Here is a 15,250-nt window from a genome sequence, read left to right as displayed (position 1 = left end):
TCCCTATCCGCCCAACTAGGCAAAGGACACGATAAATTAAGAAGTCCTTGCCTAGCTAGATGTAGGAGGGGCGGATATTGGGCCTTGTAAGCATCCACTCTATCATTGTAAGCTTGCTTGTGCATTTCCCTCATGAGTTGAGTTATGTAATCATTTCCTACCTCGACATCCTTGGGTTTGAACTCGTGATACTCAAATGGGTAGGGTGGTGTGATAATGGAGGAGGGAGGCTCGTCAATCTCGCCTCTTTGTTGTTGAATAATGTAGTCGGTCTCCTCGGAGAGTGGAAGAAGGTAGTTTGGTCGGTGAACACTCAATCGGCAAATCTTTGAAGGCAAGGTGAAGGATCTAGCATCATTGGTTAACCACCCATATTTGGAGTCAAGAGGGTCATGCTTGACCCACTTAAACTTGTGAATCATGGTGACCATATCAATGATATGGCCTCCTTTAACCGCCACATAAGTGTTGTCTTTGTTGAAATTTGGGTTAAAGTGCTTGGCCAAATGGGTAACTAGTCCTCCATTTACAATGAAAGCGGTGCCCTCTTTACCACAATCGACATTAAGCCATCGTTCAACCAAACGTCTTAGAGCATTATATGGCTTAGTATATTCCCTTCCTATGTTCAAGGCCGACTCAAGAAGAACACAATCGAGCTTGGTAAGATGATTAGTGCCATTTCTTGCTATCAAAGTATTCCCAATGACCTTATGCCACACTCTAATGCCCGGATGGTGGATTAATAGAGCACGCCAATCATGAAAGCGCAAAAATTTCTTTCCGGAAATTGCCTACCAAAGAGGAGCGGGGTCATACTTGTCGGGGAGCTTTGTATATTTCGGAGTATCGCTAAGGCCTAAAATCTTACTCAATTCGCCATAAGTGATGTGTCTATCAATATTTGCAAGACGAAACTCGATGTGGGTTCTAGTCTCCACCCTTGTGACTTTCAAGGAACTCAAAAATTCCAAGTTGAGGGAGGGGTATGTCAATTCTTTCATGGTAAACAATTTACCCAATCCCATAGCCTCAATGAAGGTTTTGGTTTGTTCAAGAACACCCAACTTTGTCAAAGCATCTTCACAAATAAATTTTGTAGGCATAATGGTCTTCTTAGCAAAGAGAACAAATTTATCCCTATGAGAGTCGGAAGTGAAAATTACCTCCAGATAATTGGATAATTGCTCAATGACCGGAGTTGTTGATGTTGTAGCTTCCATAGGGGGACCTTGTTGAACATCCAACCTTGCGTCATGGACTACCAATGCCTTTGACAATTGTTTTGCTTGAAGAGTTTGTTGCCTTTTTGAAAGTGTCTTCTTTGGGGGTGCCTTGTTACCTCCTTTAGTTCTTGTCATTCTTGATTATACCAAAGAAAGATTGAAATCTTCAATTTTTAGTTATGCCCAAATCGATTTAAGATGAAAGAATGTTGCTTTGTATCTTAAAAATCGACTCAAAGGTTGAAGATTTTGGTGTTTGAATCAATTCTTGTTGTAAAAGGAGTTATTAATTTTTGTTGTGAGGAAGTTTGGATTTGATTTTGTTGAATTTGGTTGAGGAAATTTGGTTTTGTTGATGTAGAGGATGAGGGTTTTTGGGTAGTGGGTAGTGTTTGAATGTAGAAGAAATGAAAATGAATGAGGGAAGAGGGTTTAAAAGACCCGTTATTTTTGAAACAGCAGCAGGGGACGAGCGGACCAAGGGCTGGGACGCTCGGATTCTTCGTGTTTTGTCTCAGGAAAGGACGCCACAGGACGAGCGTTTTTCAGCAAAGACGAGCGGATTTTTCAATTTGGGACGAGTGTCTTCCTGGACGGACGCTCGGATTCTGTTACAGGGAGATACTTTAAGAATCAACAGCAGAAAGACGAGCGTCTTTCCTGTAAGACGAGCGTCCAGAATCAGACGAGCGGATTCTTTGTTGAGACGCTCGGATTCTGTGGCAGACCATTTTTTGAATTCTGCAGCTCTGTCAGACGAGCGATTGTATCTTGGACGCTCGGATTCCTTGACGACGAGCGGATTCACCTTTTGGCGGCTCGGATTCTTCCTTGACCACACGGATTCAGGTCCATCCGTGGGTACTGCATAACCCGTAACATTTTCATTCTTCAATTCTCGTGTTCTTCATTGTGGGGGCACTACAAAGGCATGAATAGCCTAGGCAATTGCTATCCCCACACTAAGTCAAAGCACTAAACATCAATAAAATCATAAGTCCCTCCCTCACTTCTCTCAAAAATGATGAATATCTTGATCAAGGCACAAAAATATAAATCCAAAAATGACAAAAATGCAATGTAAAAATTGAAATGCAAGTTAGGGATTTAGAATATTTACAAATGGTGGTTTAGGGAGGACTCCACCAAACTCTCATCCAATGTGAGATGTCAAGGGGGCATGTTCAAGGTGTTGTTGATGTTACTCAACACCTTGAAGAAGTAGTCGAAAGCTTGTTCATTGTCATGATAAAGATCCTCAATGGATCTTTGCACTTGCTGTTCTCCGTGATGGTCTTGGTTCATAGCATTACCAATGTAGGGATTGAATATCCCTTCGAACTCATCATCCCAAAGACCGCAAACTTCGTCTACTTGATCATTAAAAATTTCTTGAGTTGATAGAGACAACTCTCCTTATTTCTTGTTTTTGCCAATGAGGCCATCCTCTTCACTTGTCATGGGTGAGCTATTCAATCTCTCTTGTTGCTATTTACTTGCTCTTTTGATGGAGCATTATCAACTTTCTTTTTCCATTGGAATTACGACTTTTCCTATCATCCTTCCGGCTATAGTGATCAACCATAAAGCATGGTTCATGCAAACGAGGAGCTCTCATGGTCTTGTCAAGATTGAAAGTTATGGTCTCGTCTCCCACTTCTAGAGTAAGCTCTCCGTGCTTCACATCTATCGCCGCACCCGCGGTGTGCAAGAAAGGTCTACCTAGGATGATCGGAATATTGGAGTCTTCTTCCATGTCAACAATGACAAAGTTCACCGGGATGAAGAATTTGCCGATTCTCACGGGCACATCTTCCCATATCCCTAACGGTGTCTTCGTCAATCTATCGGCCATTTGGAGTGTGATGTTGGTACATTTAAGCTCTCCCATCCCTAGCCTTTTACTAACCGAATATGGCATAACACTCACGCTTGCTCCTAGATCACACAAAGCCTTGTTTATCGTGGTGTCGCCAATGGTACACGGTATTGAGAAGCTTCCCGGGTCTTTAAGTTTTGGAGGTGAACTCCCTTGAAGGATTGCACTACTCACCTTAGTGAAGGCGATAGTTTCAAGCTTCCGGATCGACTTCTTTTTCGTAAGGATGTCCTTCATGTACTTTGCATAGGCCGGCACGTGATTGATTAATTCCGTGAAAGGAATCGAGACTTCCAAATTCTTCACAATTTCCATGAATTTTCCAAGTTGGTCATCGAACTTAGGCTTAGCTTGACGACTTGGGAATGGAAGTCTAATCACAATGGGCTCCTTCTCCTTGGCCTTTTCTTCATTTTTCTTTGGAACTTCTTGTTTTGTTGGTTCATTTTCCTTAGAGTTTTGCACAACTCCTTCTTTGTCACTAGCTTCAACAACTTCATCCTCAACTTGCTTCTTTGGTCCTTCATATCTCGTACCACTCCTCAAGTGAATGGCACTAACCGTTTCATGTCTTGGGGGGTTACTTTGAGGTGGTAATTGCCCCTTTTGTCTTTGAGAGTTTGAAGATGCTAGTTGGGTCAATTGAGTTTCCAACATTTTTGTGTGGGCTAGGATGTTGTTGATGGTGATGTCCTTTGCTTGGCTGTCTTTTTGCATTTGAGTGAAAAATTCTTGTTGATTCTTTTGCATTTGGAGGACCGCTTTTTGAAGATCAAAACCTTGGTCATTTTGTTGATTGTATGGAGTTTGATTTTGGTAACCTTGGTTTTGGTTGAAAAAGGATCTTTGATTTTGGTTTCTCATGGGAGGTGGGGTGTATGTTTGTTGAGGGTTTTGAACATTTTGGCTTTCGTATGAGAGATTTGGGTGGAATTTGGTGTTTTCATTGTAATAATTGGAATAAGGGGTACCACTCTTGTATGCTTGAAAAGCATTCACTTGTTCATTTGTTCCTTTACATTCACTTTGGTCATGTCCCAAACTTCCACAATTCTCACATATCCCACTTGGGATTGATGAAGATGCTACCATGGCATTAACATGATGCTTTGGTGATTTTGAGGCTTCTTCAAGTTTAGCCATAACCTTCTCAAACTTCAAGTTGATGGTATCAATATGGACACTAAGTTGAGCACCCAATTGAGGAATAGAGTCCACTTCATGCTTTCCTCCTCTAGTAGCCTTGCGAGGTCTACTATATTGTGAATTATGGACCGCCATTTCCTCAATCTTATTCCAAGTTTGATTATCGTCCACTTCGGTGAACATACCATTTGATCCCATGTTGAGAATGTTTCTTGAGTCTTCATAAAGACCATTCCAAAATTGTTGTACCAAGAACCACTCGCTAAGTCCATGATGCGGACATGAGCGAAAAATTCCTTTGAACCACTCCCAAGCTTCATACAAAGATTCTTCATCCCTTTGCTTAAACCCCGTAATTTAAGCTCTTAGCATGTTAGTCTTTTTCGGAGGGTAGAATTATTTGTAGAAAGCTAGAGCCAACTTCTTCCAAGAGTCAATTCCGAGAGTAGCTTTATTAAGGCTCTTCAACCATTGTTTTGCGGTGCCAATTAGAGAAAAAGGGAATAAGACCCATCGAATTTGGTCTTGAGTCACACCGGTTTGTGAAATCGCATCACAATAGTCACAAAAAGTCTCCATATAAGAATGAGGGTCTTCACTAGGCATTCCCCCAAATTGGCTTCTTTCGCCTAATTGGATAAATGCGGATTTAGCAATGAAATTTCCGGTTAAGTGTTGTGGTGTGGGAGTACCATTGGGTAGGTTCTCCTCGGTTGGTACGGAATGTGATGAAAATTTAGGCATTGTGGGTTGATTTTGTGATTGATTTGGTGGTTGATTTTGTGTTGGGTTCTTGTCACCTTCTCTTGCAAAAGGGTTGATGAAGTCAAGAGAATGATATCTACAACCTCACCAATTCCTCTCAAAGTGTTTCTACCAAGCCTTCTATTGGTTGTCAAAGTCCTTTCAATCTCGTGATCAATGGGTAACAAGTTACCTTGTGATCTTCTAGACATGCAAAATATCAAACAACTTGAAAACAATTAGAACAAACCTTGAGGAGTTTTACTTCCCCAAGGCAAAGAAAGACACAACTAATAACAATCTAAGAAAATCAAATCAAGTTAACACCGTCCCCGGCAACGGCGCCATTTTTTTGTCGGACTCACTTGGAGCTTAATTTTCGGTTACTTGTCGTTAGGAGCACCTAGACCAAAACAATATTTATAACTTCACAAACAACTCTACTATTAGTAAAGAGGCAAGTAAAGGTCGGATCCCAAGGGACGGGTATTGACGTAGGATTTTTGATTGCAAGTAGCGGTGTCTAGGGGTGTCACGATTTGGGTTGAGATAAGAAGATCACTAAACTAAATAGCAATAAAAGTAAACAAGCAAGATGATTAAAATGAGATGTAAGCAATTGATTAAAAGCACTAGGATGTCATGGGGTCATAGGGGATTCATGAGAATTGATCATACAAACGTATTCTCAAATTATAAGCAAGCAATTATTGTTGTGATAGATCGAGTTGGTTTATATCTTACAATCCTGGGAAGGTTTGGGTCCCGGAGCCGAATCGATTAGATTGTACAACACTTACAAGTCGACTTAATCCTCCCTACTCAACTATATGCATGGTCTAATGAGACTCGAGTTGTTTTATGTCTTACGAGTCTCATTTAAAAGGTAAGTGATGGGTAAAAAATGCAAGGATTCATAGGCTCACATTTCATCAAACATAACATGTGCATAAGTTGAGATCACAACAAGCAAGCAAATAAATTATGAAAACATATTAAATTAAGCATGAATCATCCCCCATGTTGGTTTCCCCTAATTACCCATTAACCCTAGTTAAGGAAACTACTCATTCATTATCAAGTTTAACATATTAACAAGGTTGTCAATCATATTAACAAAGCAAAACATGATGAATAAATGAAGATGATTAACAATAATTAAAAAGGGATTAAGAGAATTATACCTAATAATGATTCCAAAATAAACCAAAGAATAATAGAAGTACTTGATGAATGATTGGAAGGTTGTCAATCTCCCAACAATAACCCAAATAATCTTCAATTACCCAAAATAAAAGATGAACAAAAGAAAAATTAAGGAACTGAGATTTGTATTAATATTTGATTAGAAGTTGATTACAAGATTAAGAAGAGATTAGAATGATATAAACTACACTAAAGATTGATAAGAAGAACATGATTAATCTAATTAGACTAATGGGGTATTTATAGTGGGGATTAGGTGCACAAATTAGGGTTTACTAAGGGCTTAAATGACGATTAAGTTCTTGAGGAATCGCTCCTCTCAGAAAAAGATGCGGGTCTCCTTTTTTCTGGTCTTCCAAAAATATGCGCATCTTTCATGGAGCAAGAAGAAGACGTATGGGTCTGTAAGACAATTCGGGCGTCCAAGGGTCAGGATGAGCGGATTCTGGGGTAGTTGGACGGGTGGCCTGCTGGCTTCGACGAGCGGCCTGGGAGGCTTCTGGACGAGCGTCCCTGTGGCTAAGACGCTCAGATTCTTGCAGTCTTAGACGGGCGGCCTTTATAGTTGGACGAGCGGATCTCGTCCCAGCCTTTCTTTTCTTCTTTTCTTCCTCTCTTCTTCCAATAATCCTCCGGGATTTAGTCGGGGATGCAAGGATTTCTTCATCATTGCCTATCTACTATAATATGTACAAAGGCCTTCTAGTCTTGTCTTCTCTTTGATGCTTGGTCATTAGATTCGATCAATTTAGCTCTATTTTGTCATGAAAATGCAAGGTTTGCACTCCTCTCCTACCAAGGAAATAAAACCTCAAAGAATATGCAAAACAAAGGACTAAAGATAGTAAATGACCCAAATATGCACTAAAAAGCATAGGAACGAGGCTAATTCGGGGACTAAGTATGCTCAAATAATGGTCACATCAGTCATATTGGTGCACTTGAGCTCTCCCACTCCTAGTCTTTCACATACCGAGTATGGCATGACACTCACACTTGCACCTAGATCACATAGTGCTTTGTTGATTGTGGTATCACCAATGGTACATGGAATGGAGAAACTTCCCGGATCTTTGAGCTTTGGAGGGGAATTCCCTTGTAGAATTGCACTACTCACCTTAGTAAAGGCAATGGTTTCCAATTTCCGGATGGACTTCTTCTTAGTAATGATATCTTTCATGTACTTTGCATAGGCCGGAACATGATGGATTGGCTCCGTGAATGGTATAAAAACATCTAAGTTCTTCAAAATCTCCATGAACTTTTCAAGTTGCTCATCAAACTTAGGCTTAGCTTGGCGACTTGGGAATGGAAGTCTAATCACAATAGGCTCTTTCTCAACTTCTTTAGCCTTCTCTTCACTTCTGTTCCTTGATGAGTCATTGGTTGTTATCTCTACCACCTTAGGATTTCTCCTTAGTGGCTCAATCACATCACTTTGCTTGTCATTCTCCTCAACAATTCCTTCTTCAATTTTCCTCTTTGGTCCCTCATATCTAGTACCGCTTCTCAAGTGAATAGCATTGATGGTCTCATGTCTTGTGGGAGGATTACCTTGAGGAGGTAATTGTCCCTTTTGTCTTTTAGAGCTAGAATAGGCCAATTGTGTAACACCCCCATTTATTCAGGAGCCTTTAGCTAGACATTCCCAAATAAATAGGACTGTTACCATCTCGGTTTCCCGAGGCAGTGAGTACAAATTAAACAGAACCAAAGTACTTTATTAAAACTTTACTACTCAACACTTTTATTACAACTTATTAAAACAACTTAACTAAATAAATTACAAACTTGCAACGGAAATAAATAAAGTGATATAATTTTTCTATGTGATCTAGACTTCAACTTTGGTCCAAGTCAAGCTCTCATCCCAATGCTCCCAAGTCAGCTAATCTTTAGTACCTGTCAAAACTGCTCCCCATAAAACGGTTCACCGCAGGTGTTCACGAATACACTGTCAACCACGAGATTGAGTAGCAATAAATACTAACAACAAAAACATACGATAAATAATTCAATCTCCTTTTTCATTGCACAACCCCCTGACAACGTGCTCCTTTCTTTTACTTAATCGTTACACTAATCATCCCGCCAATCCCTGGCCGGGGCAGCCTCAACCCGAAGGTGAGTAAACAAAAACTACATTACCAAAGGTAATGTCTGCCTCAACATATAGTTGATTAAAAATCCACTTGATGGCCTGCAGACCAATCTGGGGCCTGCCTCGAATAAATACGATAAAATATCGTCTGCCAGAATAAATCTGAAATACGTCACCCGAAGGCTCTTACCATGACGTTTGCCAATATAACCTCAATAATAATCTACATCACCACGAAGGGATGTCTGCCAGAATTAAACTGAATAACCAATGCAATAACAGTAACTCCATCATAACTAATCCAACCAACATCTAAAATATAATTCTCCCCTCCAGCAATTTCAATGATATCAACCAACACAAATTCTCATATGATCAATTCACTTTAATATAAATCATCCAACAAACATTATCAAGTAAAAGTTGAGTAGGATTTATCCCTACCTGATACGCAATTCCAATTAAGCAGCTCAAGCAATCCAATAAATAAAGCAAATCCTATCCGATTATAATTCTTCACAACCGTCACCTAATCAAAATATTATAATTTAATTCAATTATTTATTTATTTATTCCTTTTATACAATTATTCAAAATAATTATTTATCATAATTATTAAAGGTTACGATATTAAAACCCGCTTACAAAAGAAGCCCGAGCCAACCCTTCTTAATTATTAAATAAAACCCAACAAAAGAACCCGTGTACACACCCACAACCACAACCCCATAAAACACGTTAAAACCATGTTCAACACCCTTCCTTCACCCGTCCTTTCCCGACACTACCAACCACCAATGATACCACCCTGGCCCGCCACCTCTAGCCTGCATCATGACGCACACAAAAAACCCCTAACCACCAGACATACCGCCCCTTACAACCCACACAACCATGCCCTAGAAGCTCCCACGACACCACCCATCAACAATCAAAACTAACAAACAGCCTCTTTAAACACACGGTTTTTAGCCACCAAACACAACCCCACGACCACCAGTGGCCACCACCGTGGTCTCCCTTGACCCACGGTGGTCCCACCACTGGCCACGACCCCTCACGGCAACCCACATCCACCAAAACCGACACCAACAACTCCTAAAACCCCTCCCCCTGTTTTCGCGAACTTCCGGCTACCACCAGCACCAACCACCACCAACGACCGCCAAAACACCTCCAACCTGGTCGACCCAAACACCAGGACCCAACCCCACCTTACCAAGGTCAAGCCGAACCCGAATAAGGGTCCTATTAGGGTCGAAGTCCCCTACTACCCTATTTTCAATCCACCTGCCACAGCCCTCGAAACCCGCCTGCCACCGCCACCCTAGGCCTTACCTGACACCACCAACACACCCAATCCAACCCTTGCACCCCATGTACCACCTCCCAAAGTTTCGTCTGATTCCGTCGAGGTTTGGGTCAGTTTCTAAGCGTCTTAAGATCGTCAGACATTCAGCTTAATAAGAAAATAAAACGAGATTAGAATTTTACCTTAATTAATTATCGCTGCTAATTCCGTCACCAATACTTTCTTAATCTCCCTCTTGTGAATTATTTTCAGATTTGATGAATAATAAAGACTATTGCTTGAGGTTTCATCAATTTATATTGGTAGGCTAACGTTATAAGGAACCAATTAGGACATATAAAATATACTTATTGTTATTATTAGTAATTATCCGATCCCGACAATTAATCAACCCATTTACGTAACATATATAGTCGACCCAAGCCCTATAGCACATGACCCAACTCCAATCCCGTCTTTCTTTATTATTTTATTATTTTAATTACCGTCTCACAACAAATATTATTATTATTATAAATACAATTACTACTATTATTATTACTACTATTGTTATTATTATTATTATTATCGTATTACTATTATTATTATAACATAATAATCATTCACTACTACCATATAAATTATCGTATATTATTATTACCCAATTACCATTCCGACCCATTACTCTATTATTTTATTATTTTATTATATCATTCCATCTTATTCACAATTATTAATTATAACCGTCATAATCAATTATTCGAATTACGTAAATTAGTTATATAAACTTCACTAAACTACGGGGTATTACAAATTGAGACAATTGAGTCTCCAACATTTTGGTGTGACGAAGGATATTGTTGATGGTGGTTTCTTTGGCTTGGCTATCCCTTTGCATTTAAGCAAAGAAAATTTTTTGGCTCTTTTGCATTTGGAGGAAAGCTTTTTGAACATCAAAAGCTTGGTCATTGGGTTGATTATAGTATGGTCTTGGAGTAGGATTTCCCATTGGAGGTGATGTGTATGTGGGTTGATGGTTTTGGACATTTTTGCTCTTGTATGAGAGATTTGGATGGAATTTGGTATTCTCATTATAGTAGTTGGAATAAGGGGTGCCATTCTTGTATGCTTGGAAAGCATTCACTTGTTCATTTGTTCCCCTACATTCGTTTTGATCATGTCCCAAGGTTCCACAACTTTCACATACTCCATTGGGGATTGAGAATGATGCCATCATAGCATTGACATGTTGTTTGGGTGATTTGGAAGCTTCATCAAGCTTATCCATAGCCTTCTCAAAATTCAAGTTGATAGTGTCGATGTGAGCATTTAGTTGAGCACCCAATTGTGTGATAGAATCCACCTCATGCTTTCCTCCTCTAGTGGCCTTTCGGGGCCTACTATATTGGGAATTATGAACCGCCATCTCTTCGATTTTGGCCCATGTTTGGTTGTCATCAACTTCGGTGAACCTCCCATTGGAGCCCATATTAAGCACATTTCGTGAGTCTTCATATAAGCCATTCCAAACTGTTGAACAAGGAACCACTCACTAAGTCCATGGTGTGGACAAGAGCGACAAGTATCCTTAGATCTCTCCCATGCTTCATATAATCATTCCTCATCCCTGTGCTTGAACCCGGTGATTTGGGCTATCAACATGTTAGTCTTCTCTGGAGGATAGAATTTCTTGTAGAAAGCAAGTGCTAACTTCTTCCATGAATCAATACCAAGGGTAGCCTCGTCTAGGCTCTTTAACCATTGCTTTGCGGCACCGATCAAAGAAAAAGGAAACAACACCCATCGAATTTGATCATGGGTTACTCCGGTTTGAGAGAAAACATCACAATAGTCACAAAAAGTTTCCATGTGTAGATGAGGATCTTCACTAGGCATCCCTCCAAATTGGCTTCTCTCAACTAGCTGTATGAATGCGGATTTAGGCATTGTGGGTTGATTGTGTGGTTGGTTTTGAATTACGTTCTCCTCTCCTTCTCTTGAAAAAGGGTTGGTAAACACAACACTATCCGATTGGATAACACCAACGTCCACAAGTTCTCCAATACCCAAAATTGTTGAAGTCCCTCTAGCGGTTCTTCTAAGATTGGTCAAAGTTCTTTCAATTTCGGGATCAATAGGCAAAGGTCTACCTTGTTATCTCTTAGACATGCAAAAAGCAAACAACTAGAAAACAATTAAAACTACCTTGAGGAGTTTGACTTCCCCAAGGTTAAGAAGGACACAACTAAAAAAAAAAACAAAAGACAACAATTCAATTAAACACCATCCCCGGCAACGGCGCCATTTTTGGTGTGGTTCAAAACTTTATCGTCTAAGCCAACCAACTAAAAAAAATTTTATAACTAAACAAACTACTCTTAGTAGAGTGGTAAGTAAAGGTCGGATCCCAAAGGACAGGTATTCAATTAAGTTATCGGTTGTAGAAAGCTATATCTTAGGGTGTCACAAATTAGGTTGAGATACGAGGTATCAAGCTACACTACTATAACAATGAAATGTAAAGAAATGAAAGCAAAACAAGCAACTAAAGTGGGGGTTTGTAAACAATAGATTAAGGCACTAGGGTGTCATGGGTTCATAAGGGATTCATGGTGGTGATCATACAAACATGTTTTCATAGTTGCAAGCAATCATTGCTGTAGAGGAACCGAGTTAGTTTATGTCTTACGGTTCATAGGAAGATTTGGGTCCCGGAGCCGAGTCATCTAAACTGTAAAACATCTACAAGTCGACTTACTTTCTTCCAATTCAATTGTATGCATGGTCTAACAAGACTCGAGTTAGTTTATATTTTCCAAGTCTTGCTGAATAGATAAGAGATGGGCAAAAATGCAAGGTTTCATAGTCTAGCATTTCATCAAGCATAATGTGTGCATAGGTTAACACTACAACAAGCAAGCAATCATATGATAACATATTATATTAAGTATGGATCTACCCCCATGTTATAGTTCCCCTGATCGCCCATTAACCCTAGCTAGGAGACTACTCACTCATGACTATGGTAAACATGCTAATGAAGGTGTCAATCATATTAGTAAGGTTAAACATGGTAAATGAGTAAATAAATAAGCAAGGGTAAAAAGGATTATACCTAATTGAGGATTATCCAAATAATAAGCAAAGAATAATAGAAGAACACTTGATGAATGATGAAGAGTTGTCAAGTCTTCAATAAACCCAAATAATCTTCAAATTACCCAATTAAAACTAAGAACACTTGAAGGATTAAAGAGGAATTAAGATTTGATTAATATTGGATTAAAAGATTACAACTTGATAAACTTGATTAATGCTAAATTCTAACTAGGTAAACTTGTTTATTAATCCCCTAACACAATGGGGTATTTATACTAAGTACAAGTATTAGGGTAACTAAGGACTTAAATGACGATTAAGTCCCTAAGAAGATGATTAGTGCTTTGCAAGTCCTAGAGAGAGCCGCCCGAATTGTGGATTGAAGAAAACTCGCTCTGCCCAATGCTCCGCTCGACCTGAAGTTGAGATGCTCGGATTGAGCCTTGAGATGCCCGACCTGGGCTCGGAATGATCGGATTGAGGACTGAGACGCCCGGATCTTTGTTCAGCTCTTCTTCTTCTTTGACTGCCCAAGGATCCGTGGGGATCGTGGGTAGGTCATGGGGCTCTTCATCATTGCCCATTTCTACTTCATTTATTCACTTAGGCCTTTAGTAATGGTCTTCTCTTTGATGCTTGGTCATTAGATGCGATCCATTTATCTCTACTTTGCTCCATAAGTGCAAGGTTAGCAATCCTCTCCTACCAAAGACACAAAACCTCAAAGAATAAGCAAAGTAGGGAACTAAAGATAAGAAATGACCCTAAATAACACTAGAAAGCATAGGAACGAGGCTAGTTTGGGGATTAAATGTGCACAAATATGAGTCACATCAATTCACTACCTCAAGAAACTGAGATGGTAACACGTTCATTTATCTAGGAATGCGTAGTAAAGGCTCTTAAATAAATGGAGGTGTTACAAAGTGGTATCAGAGCATACGTTCCTCAGTCCTAAAACAAATGAACCAAATGAATTTAGGAGTCTAATAAAATGAACCCGAGTAGAAACTGTTAGGAGTCCCCTTAAGGCTTGGGATGAGAAATAGGGGCCCCTTCACACAAAACTTCTAGCCGTTTCAGTTTTGAACCGGTCACCTTTGAGCGAATTGAACAAGTGGGGTAATTAGAAGGTGTTTTCTGTCTTAAAGATCAATTGTTTGTCTTAAGATAGAAATTTCTAACCTTGTTGCAGGACGCGGATTGAGGTAAGTAATATGTAATAACATTTTGGCCTAGGGCCATGAGAATTGGAGTAACTATTGGGAATTGTGTTGTGAAATTGGGTGATAATATGCATCAAATTGTGAAATGAATTAATTGGTTGAAATTATATAAAGTGGTTTGAATTAATTTACAGCATGAATTATTAATTTACATGAATGGATGTTATGTGAATTAGAAATATTATGTCTAGTGATATGCGGTTATGTGATCCCTGAGCCATGATTACTGTAGAAATTTAACGATAAAAGCGATAATATTTTGTATGGGTGATGTCTATTAGGACGGTTAAAATACGTGGGGTGTGGCGATTTTTGGAGGCCGTGGGTCACGTGGTTGGCTGGCTTTAGGCCAGTCCAGTCAACCACATGTTGTTTTGTTTGCAGGTGTATTTTTTAAAAACCTTATGCCTAAATTCCCGAGCAAAAGCTTATGTGTGCATTTTTCTTTAATATCAGAACCATGCCTCCAAAGAAAGCTACATCTACACCTACACCCACTTCTATGTCTCAAGAGGAGATTGATCATCTGATCGCTATTGTTAGGCCTGGAAATCCGCAGACCTCCCTGATCAGTATCTCACCTGAACCTGATTGCCAGGCTATCAGGATATCAGGCTATCAGGGCACATGAAGATAGGCGACAGACCATGGAGAGGACAACGGTCAAAATGTCAGGACGATATTAGACCATATACGCGTGTTATAAAGGGATTATATACGCGACATTTAATGTTAAGATTATGCGGTAAATGCAGTAATTAAGGGAGGAATAATTAGCAATTATTACTGGAAATAATGGAGAATAATCTGCCTTTAATGCCAGATCAAGCAGCCGTTCAAGATGGAAGACTATATAAGGAACACTTTGAAGATATTGGAATAATCTCAAATATACGCAAGAAGAAGCATACACAATACTTAGAGAAATACAAAGATTGTTATTATCATATAATTATTCTCCCAAATTACATAGTGAAATCCTCTCCTGGCTTGGTGCCCGTGGTTTTTTCCCATTCAAGGGTTTTCCACGTATAAAATTGCTTATCTTATTATTGTTGTTATTTCATTTACGTCTTGTTATTGTACCCTGACGACCTGACCAACAGACTACCTAGAGCTAGTTAACCCTACACAGTTTCACCCTGACCTGATTTCGCCCTGCGCAAAATCCACACAAAACAATTGGCGCCCATCGTGGGGCATCTAGCTCTTTAAATCCTTTTTTCTTATCTTACAAAAACTCAAAAATCCTATAAAAATGGCCCAACCCACCGTTGAAGAACAATTGAATGCAGCTCTTCAAAAAATTGCTGAGTTGGAAAGCCTGAAAGA

General features: G+C 39.6%; 1 non-coding gene and 1 pseudogene across 1 annotated transcript; both read left to right on the top strand.

The window, feature by feature from the left end:
- Positions 1-4,516: 4,516 nt before the first annotated feature.
- On the top strand, positions 4,517-4,623 carry LOC141616678 (small nucleolar RNA R71). The gene has a single exon (XR_012531011.1). It is a non-coding gene; the product is annotated as a small nucleolar RNA R71 (small nucleolar RNA).
- A 6,525-nt stretch (positions 4,624-11,148) lies between these two features.
- LOC141616062 (small nucleolar RNA R71) lies at positions 11,149-11,247 on the top strand (annotated as a pseudogene).
- The last annotated feature ends 4,003 nt before the right edge of the window (positions 11,248-15,250 follow it).

Source organism: Silene latifolia, chromosome 11 (genome assembly GCF_048544455.1).
Source record: "Silene latifolia isolate original U9 population chromosome 11, ASM4854445v1, whole genome shotgun sequence".
NCBI lineage: Eukaryota > Viridiplantae > Streptophyta > Magnoliopsida > Caryophyllales > Caryophyllaceae > Silene > Silene latifolia.
The sequence above is the reverse complement of the archived record's forward strand: the minus strand, read 5'-3'. Positions and strand labels throughout refer to the sequence as shown.